General features: G+C 48.9%; 1 protein-coding gene across 5 annotated transcripts in view; it reads right to left on the reverse strand.

The window, feature by feature from the left end:
* The window catches only part of UNC50 (unc-50 inner nuclear membrane RNA binding protein), a 529,462-nt gene that overhangs the window by 13,963 nt on the left and 495,717 nt on the right, over nucleotides 1-19,782 (reverse strand). The gene's annotated exons all lie outside the window — the stretch shown is intronic.

Raw genomic sequence — 19,782 nt, forward strand, 5'->3', positions numbered from 1 at the left:
GGCAGCCATCTTCAGATTTGGTAAGCATGTAAAGTGGCAGTATGACCAAGAAGAGCCGTAGAGGGGACGGAGGTAGTGTTCGCATGTGAATCCTTGCCAGACCCATGCTGGAGAACAATAGTTACAGGTAAATTACTTGTTCCTTCTCCAGCATGGGGTCTGACATGCTCATGAATAATGAATACATAGCAGTACAACATTACACAACGATGGGAGGTGGGGAGGTGGCACGGCTCCACAATAGCAATGAACTCTTACCTCTGGAACACACTCACCTGAAGCGAATAAGTAGCGTAGCACTGCGTGGCCGAATCTGGACTCCTCCCTGTAATCCCTGTTGACGCAGTCGAATCTCATGAAGGTGTTGTGTGGTACTCCACGTGGCCGCCCTGCAGATATCCAGCAAGGGCACGCCGGATAGGAATGCCGTTGTCACAACAATCACTCTGGTGGAATGGGCTCTCAGACTGCCAGGCAGCAGTCGGTTCGCCAACCGAATACAGTGCATGATGCAGCCGGAGAGCCACCTTGAGATGGAAGCCTTGGACAAGGCCTTCCCATGGTTCACAGGACCAAAGTTCATGAACAGTTGAGAAGAAGTCTTCTGAAAACATGTGCGTGTGATGTAGAACTTCAGGGCACGAGCAATGTCCAGAGAGTGCAAGGCCCTTTCAGCCGGTGACAAAGGCGTCTGGAAAAAAAAACAGGTAACACCAAAGACCCATTGAGGTAGAATTCTGACGGAACCTTCTGCATAAAAGAGGGGTGCGTCCACAGAACCCTCGATTCTTGGAAAGTGAGGTATGGCTGTTTGCAGGATAGGGCCTGGATCTCACTTACCCTCCTGGCAGAGGGGATGGCCACAAGGAAAGCCTTTGCCATGAGAGGAACTTGAGAGGGGCCTGATGCATAGGCTCAAAGGGGGCCCCCATGAGCCTCATCAGCACCACTTTGAGTTTCCATGGCGCGGCAGAAGCATTCACCGGCGGGAAAGATCGAAAAAATCCTTTGAGGAACTCCTTGAGGAGTGGATGAGACCAAAGTGAAAATCTTCCTGGAGACCTGCTGTAGTGGGAGATAGCTGCCAGATGAATCTTGATAGAAGCATGCGCCAGGCTGGCCTTGGCCAAGAAGAGCAAGTATGGAAGAACTTGCAGGGCTGTGACCCTCAGCAGGGTAATCTTCTGCGCCCGGCACCACTTAGCAAAGCGTTTCCACTTGTGACCGTAGCACTTCAAAGCAGACGACACGCTGGCCTTTGCAAGGATCTCTCTGCAGTCCACAAGCAACTCGTATCCAGCAAACACTAGGCCTACAGGAGCCGAGCCTTCAGGTTCAGCGACCCTGGGTCGTGATGCAGGATTGCGCCTCCTTCTCTGGTGAGAAGGTCCGGAACTACCGCACCCTGACGCCTACAGACTGAGAAGGTCCGGATCCCAAAGCTGTCTCGGCCATGCCAGGGCAATTAGTATCATCCTGCCTTGGTACTGTCTGTGTGTGTTGATGACTCGTAGCAGGAGAGGCAACAGAGGAAACGTGTACAGAAACAGGCTTTCCCACGGGAAGGAGAACATGTAAAGCATGCTCCTTGGTTGGTGGAATCTGCTGGCATTTGGAGTTCGCCGCCATCGCAAACAGATTGATCTGGGGCCTGCCCCACTCGACGGAGATGCGGTCCACCTTGCCCTGCCGAAGTTCCCACTCCTGGCAGGAGCAAAACTTTGCGATGGTGTTCTTGACTTCCGCTAGTTGAACGAGGAACATCTCTTGATTGAGGGCCCAGCGCCACAAGTCCTGTGCTTCCTTGGAGAGCGCTGGGGATCGAGTGCCCCGTTTCCCGATGTAGAACAGTGTGGTGGTGTTGTCCGTGAAGAACCTCACCACCTTGCCCTTCAGAGACAGAAGGAACGACTTGAGGGCCTAGACACTGCTCGTAGCTCCAGGATGTTGATATGGAGGTCCTTCTCCCCCAGCAGCTACAGGCCTCCGGCGTGTAGACGTCTGGCGTGGGCTCCCTAGCTTTTCAGGGAAGCGTCTGTGGTGACAGTCTCCTCGTATGGAGAGTTTTGAAACCCTGTGACGCAGGCGACGTTGGAGCAGAATGCCCACCACCTTATCACCCGACGGAACTCTCGTCGAGCGAGATCGTGTCCGGGAAGCTTCCGGACACCTGTATCCAGCGAGCGTCCAGGAACTCCTGAAGAGGTCTCATCTGTAACCTGCAGAGCCGGATGAGGTAGATGCAGGACATCATGCCGAGCAACGACTTTATGGTTGGCGCTGTGGCGGTTTTCATCGAAAACAGCTGCTGCACCTTCCCTTGAATGGCCTCTATGCTCTCCTCCAAGGGTGAGGCCAGGCAGGACACCATATGGAGTCTGGCTCCTAGGAACAGCGTGTTCTGCGATGGCGTCAAGTAGGACTTTGGATAGTTGATGGAGAATCCTAGATCTGTCAGCAGCTAGACGGTCCCTTCTGTGTGTCCGATGGCCAACTTTTGCGAGCGGGCCCGGGTGAGCCAGTTTTTGAGGTACGGCTATACAAGTATCCCCCATAGACGCAGATGGGCCGCCACCGGTGCAGTTGGCCAAGCATTTGTCGCAACGTGACCATCCTGAATTTTTGGGACTTGAGGTATTTGTTCAGTTGTCGTAGGTCTACAATGGGCCTCCAGCCCCTGGTCTTCTTTCTGACCAAAAAGTATCTGGAATAGACTCTGGGGCCCCATAGTCGCTGGGGAACCAGCTCTATCGCCCCTTTTTTTGCAGCATGGCCCAAACCTCCTACAACCGCTGAGGGATGTGCTGCTCCTGACGGGCCAACGGAGGGATCTGCGGACACCTGTGCTGAAACTCCAGGGTATGTCCTTAGGCGAGAGCGTCCAGCACCCATCTGCCGGTGGTGATCTTTTTCCACTCGCTGACAAACCTCATCAGCCAGCCTCCCAGCAGGGTGTTCGGCTGGAGGCCCGACGTCCTGTTCAGTTCAGGCTTGCTCCAGCACCTGGGGGCAACCAGACGTGGACTCCCTGCTCACTGTGCTCAGAGAGGCACAGCTTCACCTCACTGATGAGGCCCAACAAGGCTGAAACACGTGTATGGGGTTGCTGTCGGTACTCTTGTTCAGAGAGGAATTGCCATAGCATTTCGGTGCTGGACTGCCCATGTGGGCGGGACAAAGACTGATATGCAAATGGATATTTCCCATCTGTGAAAGGTACAGTGAGCAAAAAGCGTGTGCTGCAAACTCTCATCTCAGAACGGGTTATCATGCCATGTTCATTCTGGAGAGGAGCGCCTGCTACTTTTTTTTGAAATATGTGCAAGGAACTTGGGGTTGGTCACCCTGAGTTACCTGGGGGCAACCAGACGTGGACTCCCTGCTCACTGTGCTCAGAGAGGCACAGCTTCACCTCACTGATGAGGCCCAACAAGGCTGAAACACGTGTATGGGGTTGCTGTCGGTACTCTTGTTCAGGAGAGGAATTGCCATAGCATTTCGGTGCTGGATTGCCCATGTGGGCGGGACAGAGACTGATATGCAAATGGATATTTCCCATCTGTGAAAGGTACAGTGAGCAAAAAGCGCGTGCTGCAAACTCTCATCTCAGAACGGGTTATCATGCCATGTTCATTCTGGAGAGGAGCGCCTGCTACCTTTTTTTGAAATAATTGCTTCAGCACTGGTGTCCTGACCTGCGGGCGTAGATGATGCTGTCCTCCACCACCGTAGGCCTGGGAACGGCCTCTGAAGGCTTCCTGCGTCGTGGATCTGGAAGGCTGACGGTACAATGAGGAGAAACCTTTGAAGGACCTGCTCGACTTTCCTCTGGAGGAGTGCTGCGGTAGAGTGCCAGGGGAACGGGCCGTCTCTGTATCCGCCTTGATGGCCTGTAGGGACTCGTTGACCTTCCCGAAAAGGCTGAAAGGCATGTCCAGTAACTTCTCTTGGACCTCCTGGCAGAAATGTGTGGCTTTCATCCAGCCCTGGCGACAACGTTCAGGAGCACTGTGATGGCGTGATACAACGCTACCTCTCCCCTTCCTGGAAGAGAGCGAGTGCCTCCATCTTCTCATCATAGTGGAGGACCCAGCTTGTACCACAACTCCCTGACGTACCTGGCTAGGATTGTCAGCGCATTTGCCACCTTGATGGTGGACGCCGCGGTGTAAATCACCTTCCTTCCCATGGTGACCATCTTCTTCCCCTCGCTGTCCAGTGGGACTGAAGACGACAAGGACGGGTTAGCCTATCATTTCCTCGCGGCCAACAAAACCACTGAATCTGCTGACAGTTGCGACCTCAGCCACTTGCTTACGGATTCCAGTACTTCTCCAGCCCATCCCATTTGGCCAGAGGAATGCAAGGGTTCTTCAAGAGAGCTAGGCCATCCTCCCACAGGTTGTTCAGAAGGGGCACAGCCATGATGGTCTTCCTCTTGGCCTCGCGCATCTGGTACAAGAAACCCCCCTTCCTGGCTTCTTCGGGCACAAGCTGGTATAGATTCGAGGCTCTGGCGATCATGGAATGGAACAACCCCACCTCATCCAGTAGGGGCGCCCTAGGCTGCGGAGACCCACCACCCACTGCAACAATATCCTCATCGTCTGTCATTTTCATGGCTGTGTCCGTCTCTGGGTCCGCTGTGGGAGAGGGGGCCCGACGCGGATGTGGAGGCTGAAATTGGGGCATCGGATGATGCTGCCTCCTTCGCTGGCATTTCCTCAGAGGCATGGGGGACCATTGGAACCAGACCCTGTGGCTTCCTCTTCCAGATCTCTGACACGGAGGTGTGGAGGGTCCACAGGATGTCCAGAGACACATCCCTCGACTGAGCTGGTGTGATTGGAACACTAGGCCCAGCGCTGCATCCTCTTCCATGAACTCGTGGACAGTGCGTAAGGACTCCAGGTCCTCGTCCTCCGTGGATGAAAGTTCCATGGTTTGACCCACAGCCTGGGACAGATCTGGGGCCTACTTGTCCCCTTTCTGGCGTGCCATCAGACTTTGCCAAAGTCATTGCAGTGGTTTTGCGCCTCGGGGGCAGGTATACATTCTGCACTGCTATAGCTACCCTCCCAGGGTCAGCCCCCTTAGCCTTTGCCAGAGCAGCCGCCACTAGCTCTATCGTTGACAAAGTCTTATCCTGCCCCGATTGGGCCTTTTTCGGCCGTTTGGCCTTCTACTCCACCCGCGACTTCACAGGCTTCTCCCGCAGTTTAGCCGGGTTGGACGATTTCCTTTTCGAAGAGGAGCTCGATTGCTGGCTGGCAATGGCGGGGGAGGGTGATTTCGAATCTGCCCTGTCAACCGCGGGACCCGTTCCCACGGCGACCCAGTGGAGCCGGATTTGTAGTTCTTGGCCTGGTCTTGAGCCCCCACGGATAAGGTGCCCTCAAAGGACTTAGAAGACTGCTCCTCGGACCGGTAGGTCCTGGGTAAGGCATGACCCTGCTCAGCGCATGGGGCAGAGGCTTTGGCGTTCAGCCACACCACCAGTCTACTCTGCCTATCATTTCGTCGTCTTCTTGGAGAAGCCGAGGCATATCTCACATTCTCCTTCCTTGTGGTCTGGATGCAGGCAGTAGAGGCATTGCAGGTGCTTGTCCTCAACAAACACGTTCCGAAGCCCGCACTTGGTGCAGAACTTGTAGAGGGATCTTCCTTCCTTCATCGCTGTCATGGTCGGAGGGAGCAAAGTAGGTCCGATAGGGCTTTGATGATCTTCGGCCTTCAGGGGCGCTGAAATTCCCAGACAACGGATCGCCGCTGTCTGCAGATAGAGAAGAGAGCACACAGGCTCTTTCAGAACAAAAATAGAACCTTTTCCTGCCAAAAACATGAAAATAAAACATAGAAGTAGCTTGCAGAGCAAACTCGAGAACTCAACACTGAAGCATGCGGGGGCAGTATGACCCATAGGACAGCGATTGGTTTAAAGGAGAAAGACAGTTTGTAAGTGAAAGTGAAACTGTTTTTCCATTTACCGAGGATTCCCAGCCTGACAACGTGGTATATATTCATGAGCATGTGGATTCATTGCAGACCCCATGATGGAGAAATAGGTGCCTACTAGTATGGAAAACTGGAAAGGGGGACTACCAAGGTATCCAGCACCTTGGTGTGAGGCTAGTCCTTTTGGATGGGTGTGCCCTTTGATTCCGCCTTCAAAAGAGTTCTGCTGGGAGGCTGTCCTGCTGGACAGAGGCTTTACCAGGCCTCACAAAGATCAGAGGAGAGGCAAAGCCATTATTTCTCCTGCCCTATAAATTGGCAGGGCCGTCTGACCAGAGTACACATGGTCCTTCCACAGCTGAACTGTCCACACAGTGCTGAAACATGTATGATATCAATCTGATGTGGCTTCCTATAGGTATGTGAATTACTATCCACCACAACCTAAACGCAGGCATGGCTTTATGTTTACAGATTAAACTGCCACCAGAATAGCAATTCCTCATGACAATGTGGTTTTAGAACAGAGGTCAAGGCTTTAAATGCAGCCCCTGTGCTGAAGTGACTTGGCTGTCAGAGCAGCTGTCAAATGGGCTTCTGTATCCAGCAGGGCACAGGTGTACGCTATGCTTTTGGCGGGGAGTTTATGAAAGGGGGGGATCGGATTATCAGATTTCCCGGAGATGAATTACCCACATCATTTAATTAATTAATAAAAATGAAAAAATCCAGGCCTTCTACACTCTTTGCAGATGGCAATTCTTCACAATTATATGTTGATATTGTTAACTTAGCAGATCTGAAAGAGGGTGTAGCCTTAGGAAAGGTTACACCACCATGCACAGTAGTTGTGGAAGCCACAGTTGCCTCACCCATGTTGGTGCAATTAGGATGAACGTCATGCTCTTGTGTAGTAATTTCTGCACCGACTTGTGGATTTGTGGTGTTGGGAGAAAAGCATAAGCAAACGTCCTGACCATGAGATCCACAGGGGAAATGTCTGAAGACCTATGTTCTGAGTACCTAGAGGACCTCACAAATATGTGCTTGACCGTGCTTGTGTTGAGTTCCCATTCATGTTACTGCAGTGCATGGCAAATTAAGCTTTCAAGCAGGCACTTGTCTACCTCTGGTACATGCTGTGCTTGCAAGGATATGTTTATTGCGCTCTTTCGGATAGAGAAACCCTGTTTATATAGAACATCGCTTTTGTGTTGCCTGTTCTTATGAGAACATTCTGTCCTTGTATCTGTGGTAAAAGCTTCCTGATGTGACCACTTCCCTTGAGCTTTGCGAGACTCTAAGTGAGTTCCCCACACTCTAATGGAGAATTGTTTGTTCCAAAGACAGGTTTTGTTTTCTCCACCATTTCATTGCGTGGGCTATCTTTTGAATTGCCACCACTAGATCGACCCAATCCTGCACTGTCTGTGAGCACCGGGCACTGAGTCACTCCCGGAATGGTCTCATGTGGAGTCTTGTGTCTGGTGCCAGCTATTAGCTACAACATCTAGGTCAAGGTAAACATGGATCTCTTACCCGTGTAAATGTACTGCCACTAGTGACAGCACTTTTGTGAACACATGTGGTATTGATGCTAACCCAAAGGTTATAACATTGAATTGTTTAATACACAACAAGCATTGGGAACATGGAAATATGAAGGTATACATCTTTAATGTCCAATACAGCTATGAAGTCACCTTGGTTCAACACTTTCAAGATGTCTTCTAAGACTGTCATTCTCAATGTATATTGTTTTACAAAACCGTTTGCCCGTTTTAAGTAGAACACTGGCTGCAATTTTTGTCATTCATTGGAAGCAGGAAATGGGTGGAATATAAGCTTTTGTTTTGATCTTATAATGAGCAAGGGCTTGGTTTAACCAAACACACTGAAGATAGCATTGGCTTTGCAGTAATGCAGACTTAGGGGATATTGTGCTGGTGTGCAAGTACACTTTGAGACAGCCAAGTAATAGTTCCTTGCAGAAGTATATGGATACATTACTCACCGTAATCTTATTTCTGATGCTTGTATCTGCTTAGATTCACATGCTCTGCATAGTCAGATATATAGTGGTAGTCGCAGGGTATTCCAAGATTTGTCTTCAAAACTTGAAAACGGATGTAGACACGGCGTGTTAGCAATACTATTCCTAGTGTGACGTGTAATGTACCCATGGTCCTTCAAGCGTCGAGGTCCATCACATTGCTTGTTTCTGACATGAGGTTGCATGAAGTGTAACGGGAGTATAGATGTGATAAAGCAGAAACAGTGACAGACCAGAAAACATCTATGCGCCTTCGACTCCAGAAGGGGAAGAAGGGTGGGCGCATGTGAATCCAAGTAGATACAAGAATCAGAAATAAGATTAGTAACGTATCCCTTCTGAGGCTTGTGGATCTGCTTGGATCACATGCTCTGCATAGATTTGCGGGCCGTATCTGGATAAGGAGGTGGGAAGTGAAAAGGTACAGCAGTAAACAGTTTTAAAACCGCTTGTCCCAACTGTGAATTTGCTTTAGAGTGAGTGTCAATGCAATAATGCGGTGTTGAAGTATGAATGGAACTCCATGTAGCAGCTTTGCAAATGGCATCTAGAGGGACGTTTGCAATGAAGGCTAAGGTAGCTCTGGTAGAGTGAGCCCTGGGAGTGAAAGGTAAAACTCTTTTGGATAGGGAATAGCAGAGCTGTATGCACTCGACTATCCATTTGGAGATGGAGTTTTTTGATGTACGATCGCCTTCTCTCACAGGTGCTATGGAAAGAGAGTTGGTAGGTTTTCCTTAGGGGTTTAGTTTTGTACACATAGTACAAGACTGTCCTCCGTACATCAAGTGCACGGAGGCTTCTTTCAGCTAAGTTAGATGGCAGGAAGATCTATGAATTGATTAACATGGAATTTTTAAATGAACTTAGGTGAAGACCTAGGGTGGGTTCTGAGGACAACTTTGCCCTTGTGAATTATGAAGAAAGGGTCTTGTACGGACAAAGCCTCTAGCTCACTGACTCGTTTTATAGAGGTGATGGCTACTAGGAATGCAGTTTTAGAAGTCAAAAGGTTTAGAAGGCCTTGTGCATAGGCTCAAAGGGCAGATCCATGAGTTTGGAGAGCACAATATTAAGATCCCAACCCGGTGGTGGGTTAGAGATGGGAGTGTATAGCCTCTTTACCCCTTCCATGACTGCTTTAATGACAGGAACTTTCCACCGGGGCACTTTGTTCTGTGAAGTGGTGTAAGGTGACAGAGCCGCTAGGTTTACTCTGATGGAGTTGAATACTGGGCCGGAGTCTAGTAGATAAAGCATCTAATGTACAATGTTATCTGGGGAACATTCTATTGGGTTTATGGATTGTGACCTGCACCATATCACACATTTTTTCCACTTGCTAAAATAGCAGTGTCTGGTGTTGGGTTTCCGTGCCTCCTTTAGGATATCCATACAACGTTGTGGAAGATTTAAGTGGCCCAACTTGATGACTTCAGGAACCATGCTGCCAAGTTCATAGTTTGAGGATGAGGGTGGAAAGAAGCTCCCTTGTGTTGTGGCAACATGTCATAAGAGCAAAGGAGCTTGATCGGGTGGTATATTGTAAGTTTCAGCAGATATAGAAACCAAGGTCGTCTCACCCACATAGGAGCAACCAGGATTCAAGCAGCTTGTTCCTAGTGCATCTTGTGCACTATCCTAGTAATGGTGTAGGAGGAAAAGCGTAAGCAAATTTCCCTGACAAGTTCATCCACAGAGCGTTCCCCTTGGGCCCTGGTTGGGGAAACCAAGACGCAAAGTCTGGGCATTGTGCATTTAGGCTTGTGGCAAACCAGTCTAATGGGGGATATGGGGATGACCCAATTGGGAGAAGAGTCCATCTAGAATATCTCTGTTGAGTTGCCTGGTAGAGGGTATCTGCTTAGAGTGTCTGCCGGAGCGCTGAGTTCCACTGGAACATGTTGAGAGGTTAGGAACATGTCCCGCCTAAGTGCCCACTTCCATATTTTTTGGATAGCTTGGACAGAGTGTGTGCCTCTCTGCTTGTTTATGTAGAACATGGTAGTGGTGTTGTCTGCGAGGACTTGCACTGTTTAACTTGAAAGATGTTGCTGAAAGGCTTGAAGAGACTTGAGAACTGCCAGAAGGTCTAGAAAATGGATGTGTTTTTGGGCTGTAGTGAGAGTCCACTGGCCATGGGCTGTGTGTTGGAGGAAGTGAGCCCCCCATCTGGTGAGTGAGGTTTTCCTTTTAGCAGGTTGTCGCTGGACCACCAGCAAAGAGCCTGTACCAGGATTAGCAAAACAACCACTAGATCATCCCACTGACCGCTTGCCTGAGACCATTGTTTCGCTAACAACTGCTGCATTGGGCACATGTGGAACCAAGTGAATGCATGAGGCCACGATCTAGAGCAAGCGCATTGCTTTGCGACCGGCGTTGTTCTGAGGTACTTGCAACATGTTTTGTACTCTCTCGTTTGACAGGAAAGCCAGCTCCTATTTTGTTTTTAAAATAGCTCCCAGAAATTGTTTTATTTGGCTGGGAACTAGACTCGATTTTTACTTGTTGATGGAGAAACCCAAATGGAAAATAAGGTTCATCATTCTTTGGGTGTTTTGTCTGCAAATTTGAGGAGACTGCCCGGTGATAAGCCAGTCGTCCAGATAAGGGTACACAGGGATTGACTCTCTGCGGAGGTGTGCTGCTACTTCTGCAAGCACCTTTGTGAATACTGTTGCGGCTGAGGCGATGCCGAATGGGAGCACTTTGAACTGGTAGTGAACTCCCGCTATTTTGAATCACAGGAATTTTCTGTGCGCTGGGAGCATGGAATAATGAAAGTATGCTGCTTTCCTAACCAATGTTGCCATGTAACCCCCCCCATTTTAAGAGGGGGATTACCTCTTGAATCGTGGTCATGCAAAACTTGAGGTTCGACATAGTTGTTCACAGGCCGCAGATCTAGTACTGGATGCATGGACAGGTCTTTCTTTGGCACACGGAAGTACGTTGAATAAATACCCTTGTTTACCTAATTTGCTGGGATGATCTCTATGGTGTCTTTTTCCAGCAGGGTCTTTACTTCGTACAATAGTATGCGCTGCTCTTCTGGTGTCATCTTTCTTTGTCTTGGCGGGCGGTTAGGTGGTTTTTGCAAAAGTTCAATGCAATACCCGCCTGCTACAGTGGACAACACCCACTTTCTGACATTATCCCCTCCCATGCGTGGGTGAAGTGCGAGAAGCAACCTCCTACTGGAGTGGCATGCGAGGGGACCTGTAGCAGTGCGTCATTGCTTGGGAGTGGTGGAGCCTCTCCCAGGTGAGGTTCTGCCTCTTCCTCTGAATCTTTTATGTCCTCTTTGAAAATTGGAAGAGGAAGATTGTCCTTGTGAGGGGCCCCGTATTGAAGTCTGTCTGCCCTGATTGTATCCGGAAGAGCGTTGCGTGCCCTGTCCCCGAAACCTCCTGGAGGTTGAGGAACCCTGTTGGATGTAGGGTTTGTTGGTTGGTTGGCCGAGGGATTTAAGAGTATCATACTTTTCCTTTGCGGTCTTAAGGGCATCTTCTACGGCCTAGCCGAAGAGGATGTTTGGTTCTGCCAGCATGTTAAGGAGGGTGGCCTGTGTCTCCAATTTAAATCCAGACTCACTAAACTATGCATGGCGCTTGATAAGTGGGCCCTCAGCAATGATGCAGCTTGCATTGTCTGCTGCATCGACGTTGTTTTTAAGGATGCAATTAGATAACTTCTTGCCTTCTGAGATGGTGCTTAGTAGTTGTGATTGTAGGTGTTCTGGAACCGCTTCAACCTGATGTTCCAACTCATCCCACTTATGACAGCCATAACTAGCTAGGTGGGTAGAATTATTTGCAATTCTACCCTGATATGCCACTGAGGATGCGACCATCCTTCCGAAAATGTAGATTCTTTTACTGTTTTGCAGAGCTTGAGCTGATGCTGCAGGAGTGCCAGCCCTCTTCCTACTAGTGATGACAAGTGAGTCAGGTTTGAGCTGACCCCTTATGTACAGGGGCTCTGCGGGCCCTGGCCTGAATAATTTTACAATTCTAGGGTTAACCGCCCTTGTGAGGTTAGGTGTAAGTGAGGAGGGCTGTATACATCTTTGTATGGACTTTAACAGTGGAATAACCTGAGTTGTGGGTTTCTTGTCACCAAGAAAGTCCTCCACAAAGTCTTTGCCTCATTGTGCCTCTTGGGTGGTCCATACTGAAATGTTGTGCAGCCTTCAACAGCAGTTTTTGTATTGAAGCTTATTATCTACAGGTGAATCTGCTACAGGCTGGATTGGTGGTCAGACGACTGGATAACATACATGTCATCGTAGTACTGGTCCTGACTGTATTGATCTCCCGGGTCTCCCAGCATTTTTGGCATATGTTTGGACGACGCTGATGCGCCTTTTGCTGCCTTTTTTTTCGGCGCGCAAAAGGAAGGCTTTTTTTATCCGCAGTGTCCCAACCGACTTTTGAGGGCAGTTTCAGAGGCCTATCATGAGGCGAAGGCGTAAGCAATGCCCAAAGGACAGGAATGTTCTAGAGGCTTTTTCCACAGATACTGCGTGGGCTTCGACCATCAACGATTTCCTTGCGTGCCAACCAGGCCGCTATCAACAGGATCATCAAAGCTTTACGCAGTGCTTTTGTTGGGAGTTGAAATTTCTGATCTAATAGGCCACATAACCATTCCCTCAGGGAGTATGATGGGGGTCCAGCAATCATTTGTTGTATCTGACCACTCACCTCCCCACAGAACGGTTTCAACATGGGACAGTCCCACCACACGTCTCCAATCACCTTTCCCTGAGCAGGCCCTCCAGCATTCCTGGAAAAATTGCATGCATTCTTTAGGGAGTGTAGTGCTATTGCACCATGACCATGTACCAGGCCTCTCTAAGTTGTATAGATCTAGTGAGCTTAGGAATATTATCCCAAAGCGCTTGCAGTATCTCTTCTCCCAGGGATTTGTCCCATCATTGCATGTACGGCCAAGTATGCTCCGCTCCCTCCCCTTAGGATAGAGTACAATTGAGTACAATAGAGATACTAGTTGCTTCTCCCCTGTATGTGTTGTAATACAGTTCTCAAATCATGTGAGACCCCCGAGTGCTTCCTTTTTGACTTCTGATTGTTTCAACCAGTGCTTAAGCTGATTATATTCCATCCTGTGTCGTTCCGTCAATGCAAGTTGTACTCAGCAGTCAAGGTCATCAGTACGTCATCCGCGAAAGCCGCCAACCTATGCTCCTCATCACCAAACCGGATACCCTGTATTAACGGGTTATTCCAGGTAGATGTTAAAAGGGGGGCATCCCTGTCTCGTTCCCCGGGTAAATCGCACTGTGTTTGATAATTGAGAACTCATTGAGAGTCGCATCGATGGGTCCCTATAGTTTCCCATCATCATAGAACCTCTGGCCCAGCACCATACCTTCCATTGCTTGAACAGGAAAAGCCACTCGACCCGGTCGAATGCCTTCTTGGCATCGAGAGCTATCAATACCGCCGGGGTCCGGCAGATACCCACTTTCTAACTTAAATGTGCCACTTTCCTAGCATTGTCCCAGTTTTGTCAACCTTTTATAAAGCCAGATTGATCCGTTCCCATCAGTGCGGGGAGGAGGGTGGTCAGTCTGGCCACCGGAACACCTGTGTAAATCTTCGCGTCTAGATTTAGAAGCGCAATAGGGCGATAGGATCTGCACAATATTAAATCCTTGTTGGGCTTTCCAAAAAGTACCACCGTCGCCTCCGTCATCGATCGGGTCACCACCCCCTTTTGTCCAAAGGTGTTAAAGAGACCCGCCATCCTGGAGCTGTTTGATATGAAATAATTGACAGAAGGGTGCCAGGTACCCATCAGGTCCTGGAGTTTTGTTACGTGGTAGGTTTTGTATTGCTGCCTCCACCTCCTCACAGGTGATATCTTTTTACAGACTATCCCTATCAGATGGCGCTATTGTGTTCAGTGTAAGATGACTAAAGAATTCTGTCACTTCTAAATGGTGGGGTTATCCGATTTATATAACTTTGCATACAATTACTCAAAGAAATTCATTATCTATCTCGATTCTGTAGCTAGAGAGCCATCTGACTGTTTTATTTCCATTATAGTGCGTTAAGCTTCAGTCTTCCGTACTTAGCTAGTCAGGTGCCTAATGGCCTTGTTCGCACTAACATAGTAGGGTTGTCTAGTGTATAATAAGGATGTTTCAGCTCTCCGCATACGCACCAGCTCTAACTGCCTCCTGACTTCTTTTATCCTCTTGTATGTGGTCTTACATTTTTTCTTAGTCCGCTCCTGCATTGCCTTGCTCAGCTGGCCTTCTAGCTCTAGTTCTACTGCCATTCTCCGTTTCTGTTTTTTGTGCCTGGACCGTTATAACCGCTCTTCGAATAACCACTTTGAATGCTTCCCATATACTTTCCTGTGATGCTTCTTGATTGTTGTTGTATATAAGGTATTCCTCTATTTTCTCCCCTAATAGGTTTACAACTGATGCGTCTGACATGAACTCATTAGAGAACATCCAGGCCCCCAAACTCCCCAGTGGTCCCCATCTCTTAAGGGAGACTGTCATTGGCGCATGATCGGAAATTGCAATCACTCCTACATTTACCTCCTCTACCTCCCCCAGAATAGATGACAACACCCAAATATAATCAATTCACGAAAGGGTTTGGTATACGTGAGAAAAACATGTGTATCCGCTCTCCTGCCCCCTTACAGACCACCATACATTCCTAAGGCCTAGATTCCCGAATGTCTCTTATCCAGGGCTTTAAATATCCTGCTCAGGTGCTCAAATGGGCAATGACTAGACTGCACCTTTGGATACTCACACTTCTAAGTCTCCATGGCCTTTGAGTTCCACTATTTCGTCCCAGTACTTTTGGAATTCTGGGAATTGGAATTTCATAAGAGAATGAGTGATATTAATTGTTCTCTTTTATTCAGAATTACATTAGATTGTCCTATAGACAGAGTTACCAGTGAAAGGGGGCTTGAGATAAAGAGACTGTAATTTCACATTAAAGGGAGAGGTTCTCTTTAGGATCGAATCACGAAATTCAAACAGTTTTCTCTTTAATTCCTGAGCATCTAATGTACCAACTTAATTCTGTTTAACTGGATCTTTATAACACGTTTCTGGAACCTTGATGTGAGAAGAAATGGAGCACTGATAGTAAGTATGCCATTAAATATCTGTGAATGATATCGCCTTATCTTCAGAGGATTAATACTGTGTCTCTCCCAGTGGAGTCACCACCTCCCGTGAATAGTGGTCTCCTTCCTTGTGATCCTTCCCTCCGATACCACCCTCAGGGTTAGGATCAGGTAGCGGCTGCCTTCCTCTGGCCACATGGGAGGAAACCTTACGCTGGGGTTTGGTGATGACTCCACAGGATTCACCACACTATCCAAGACCAAAGAAAAGAAAAATTGGTAAAAAGGCTCAATTCAGCCCGCAACATATAGTAAAACAAAGAAAAATCATTTGGAAAACTCGCCAATTTCTAGGCCCAGAAAGCAGATTTACTCTGCTCTGGCATATGTATTTTCAACAGCTGCTTTTTAAAGTCAGTCAGGACTCCACCTGCTTTGTGGTTCAGCCCTGTCTGGCAGCCTCACATTGTAGTGCTCACCAGGAAACCTCATGAAGCTCAGTGCATCCTCTCTTCTTAGGAGCTTATTCAAGCCCCTCCTACTTTTCTAACAGCCAATCCTGAGCCGGGGGCATCAGTGTCTTAGTTCTGCTATTTGCTGAGGCCATGCGTAATCAAAAACAGACACAGCCAACTGGTCCTTTTCTTTTTGACTTGCCATTGATTTAAAAAAGAAAAATTACAGTTGACATGGTTAATCATGGTGGTGGCAGGGCCCAATCTAGGTTTCCTCCGATGACCGCTCGCACAACAAGCATAGCCAACCAGTTTGTCAGAATAGACATTGTGGCCAGTCCAATGTCTATTTGTATGCACTTGACTTTAAAAAAAAATGGCTGAAAATCAAATGTATATCTGAACACGCATTCCCTATAATCGCTGACTTGTAAAACAGGTTTGATTCATTGTTCATGGGCATATACTTCATGGAGATATAAACAAATGATATCTGAAGGTGATTAGAATGCAGCTATATTTGATTTGCGTTGTGAAGGTAGTTCCCTGTGGATTAATGCATCACTAACAAATTAAACTGAGCACGTTCCTGTTGACCCAGCGCTACACGCGCGCATCCTTTTTCAGGACTCGCTGTGTCCCATGGCCTGTGGTCCTCCCGTTCGTGCGCGCATCTTTAACTTCACATCAGCTGTTTTTGCTCCAACATCAGCCTGGTTTCCCTCGCGCTTATGTGCATTCTTTTCAAATGAGGATCAGCTGCTTTTGCCTCTGACCGTGTGCTTTCCGGCGCACCTCTCCATCTGGATCAGCTGTGTGTGTGTACTAAAGCCTCTGGCCTTCGCGTGCACCTTTCTTCAGGAAAACAGCTGTTCGTGATTTCCACCGAGCGCTCATCCAGCAGCAGCTGAGCATATTTACTTCGGTAAACCTGTGGCTCACTTTCTTCTGCCACTGCCCCCTTCCCCCCCCCCTCCCCGTGACTGTGAGTCAAAAAATTGCATTTTGTTCTCGTTTTTATTAATGGAAAAAAAATGAAAGAAACCAAGAAAAAAGAAAAGCGAAATTCTGGAAGAATTAAAGTGTTCATCTGTTTGCGCATCTGACTGCAGCTCATCCCGAAGAGAAGCACGTGTGCAGAACCACGTTTTTCACATAGCATATTTTGCTGCATCGTGACCCTGAATAGCTCCGTTGAGAGCCTTTGACCTCCATTTTTCTTTATCCGGAAAGCATTCCATTAACCCATTCCAACGTGGATGCATGATTTTTATTGCATTCTGGGCTGGCTGCCTTTGGCCCTGATGATTGGCTGCCTGCATCTTTAAATGGAATTTGAGGGATCCGAGGCGTGGAGCCAGGCTTTTGTTCTAAGGCCCACTTCCAAGGCGCTGTCAGCTCCCTGTCCGCTTACAGGCCGCTACGCTACATGAGACTTCAGCCAAAGTCTCATGAGGCTGCAACCCCTAGACTATTGGACTACCATTACTTTTTTGCCACATTCTGCTCGGGTTAGTCCCTCCTTTCCGATTTCCATTGCACTTCCTTCGCTGCTGGTATTCTCAGCTCTCCTGGTCATGTACTAATTTGAGGGTGTGTCAGTACTCACCTTTACCTTTCTGACTCCCACCTGATTCCCTAACTACAGGGCCTTCATTTTTCACTTGTATTTTGCATTTACCTGAAAGTCTAACGTGGGTGGATTTTGCATTTAACTTTGGCAATTGATTGTAACCTGCTAGACCAGTAACTGTACTACACCTGTGTACTTGCTTACTCCTCCCCTCTGCCTCCTCTCTTCACACCCATTACGCTTTCTGTTTCTCTTATCTTTTCAAACTGCTTCTCTATCAACCATCCTTCCCTTCTCACTAAGTTTGGAAAGAAGTTTAAAAAGGATATCTTGGGCTCCAACCCGGGTCCCCCTGTAGCTGATACCTATACCAGCGCCCCTTCCAAACATACCCTCACCAACATCCTCTTTGTTGTTCCTTCACCGGATCTATGGACCCTCCATTTGATCTCTGTGCTCTGTCCTGTTGTTTCCTCTCCCATAAATGGTGACACTCGCTCGGAAGTCCTCATGGCTTCTTTTGACTCCTCCAGAGTCATCCTAAAGGTCTACCTAAATGGCACGGTCATGGTCCAAGGTCCTCAGGCCAATCTTCTCCTTTTCGATCGGCGGTTCCCCTGCCTCAAACTTCCTTTCATCTCCAGCTGTCCCCTTCTCTCAATCCTTGGTTACCTTGCCCACTCTTCCCTCCTCCTCTGCCCCTCTTCAGGCTTCCTCCAAAACTACGCAGGGTGTACCTCTTATTTGTACCCCTGCCCAGAAGATTGCTGTAAAACACTCCTCTGACATCTGCCACCCCTTGAAGAACTGGACCTTGATGTCCTTGGTCTCACAGAGACATGGGGCCTCATTACACGGATGGCGGTAAGGATTTACCGGTACCGCCTTACTATGAGGTCCCTTTGCGAGTTGGGGGATTTAACGCCTGCTTTTTGCAGGCGTTAAAAACCAACCCGCAAAGGGACCCAGGGAGCTAATTACGGTACCGCAATTTGCGGTACCGTAATTAGCGCCTTCCCCATTCCCATTGAGCCCTATGGGCCAAAAATGGGAATGGGGAAGGGCAATGGTGGAAGGGGGAATTACCGCCCCGCCAACCTTGGAATGGGGCGGTAATTCCCCTTTCCGCCAAGGCGGTGCCGGTATTTTACCGGCATGAACCATGGCGCTAATAGCGCCATGGTTCTCCGCCATCTGTATAATGAGGCCCATGGTTCACAGCCAGCTCTGTCACAAGCTTTGACACTCTCCTTCTGATGGCTACAAGACCCTCTCCACACCCAGACCCACTCGGCCTGGAGGGGGCATAGCCCTGATCTTTCCTCAGTGGATTCCTGCCACCATCATTCCCACTCAATTATTCCTCTTTCATATGCCTTGTCTGCAGGCTGTCTACCGCTCCTAGACACTCCCTTACTGTTGCTACTCTCGACCGACCCCCTGGGCAAACCACCCCTTTTCTCTCTGAGTGGGCCGACCCCTCTTACTCCCTCCTGGCCTCAACCACTCAACTACTCCTCCCTGGTGACGTTAACCTCCACCTTGATTCTCCCTGTCCCTCATCTCTGCTCTTTCGCGACAGCTGCGATTTCCTCTCCCTCTCCATCCTCCCCTCTAGCCCTACGCACTCAGCAGGATGCATACTTGATGTCTTGATCTCATCTGCCCCCCCCCCCCCTCTCTATCCCTCTGACCACTCCTCTCTCCTGGAGTGACCACCGCCTTCTCTCCTCTCTTCCCCCCCAAGCCAAGCCCACCCCAACTCTGCCACCTACCTTCTCGGACATCCGACCTATGAAGCATGTGTCAGTTGAGGCTTTCGCTGCCACCTTCTCCCCCCTCCTCCTCCTCTGGCTGACACACACCCTGACACAACCCTGTCGCTTCTCTACTCATCTATTTTGGATACTTTTGATGCTCTTGCCCCTGTCATGAGGATCCGCTTCAAGTCCAAAGCCAAGTGCAAATCCTGGTATGACTCCGACCTAGGTACAGTTAAACGTAAGTGTAGGGCGGCTGAGAGGAAACGTAGGGCTTCTTGTTCATCCTCTGACAATCTGGCCTGTCACCTTCTCCAAAGGCAATACAGACTCTCTGTCCGCACCAAGAAGAGAGTCCACATTCAAGCCCGTGTCTCTACGGCATCTAACAAATCGGCCAAACTCTTAAAATCTGCAAGGAGCTTGCCAACCCTGCTGCAGTCTCTACCCCTCCTCTTGCCTCCCAGGCTCTCTGCAGTGACCTTGCCCGTCACTTTATCTCAAAAACCCAGGACATTGGGTCTACCCTCTCCTCCCCTACCCCCCTTATTCCCTCCCAGTCAGTGCTTGCTGACCGCCCTTTAACCACCACTCCACTCTCCTTCTCTTCCTTTCCTCTTTTCTCCTCTGATGAGGTCGCTAGACAAGTCTGATCTATGAAAGCCTTGTTAAGACAGGTTCATCCCTGTTCCTCTAAAACCTTCAAGGACCACATTGACACCCTCACTCTGGCCCTTGACGATTTTTGCAACCACTCCGTTGCCTCAGGATTTTTCCCCTCCCCTCTGAAACACTCCCTTGTGCATCCTCTTAAGAAACCCACAGCTGATCCTTCCTGTTCGGCAAACTATC

Source organism: Ambystoma mexicanum, chromosome 7p (genome assembly GCF_040938575.1).
Source record: "Ambystoma mexicanum isolate Mex_15411 chromosome 7p, UKY_AmexF1_1, whole genome shotgun sequence".
NCBI classification, from domain to species: Eukaryota; Metazoa; Chordata; class Amphibia; order Caudata; family Ambystomatidae; genus Ambystoma; species Ambystoma mexicanum.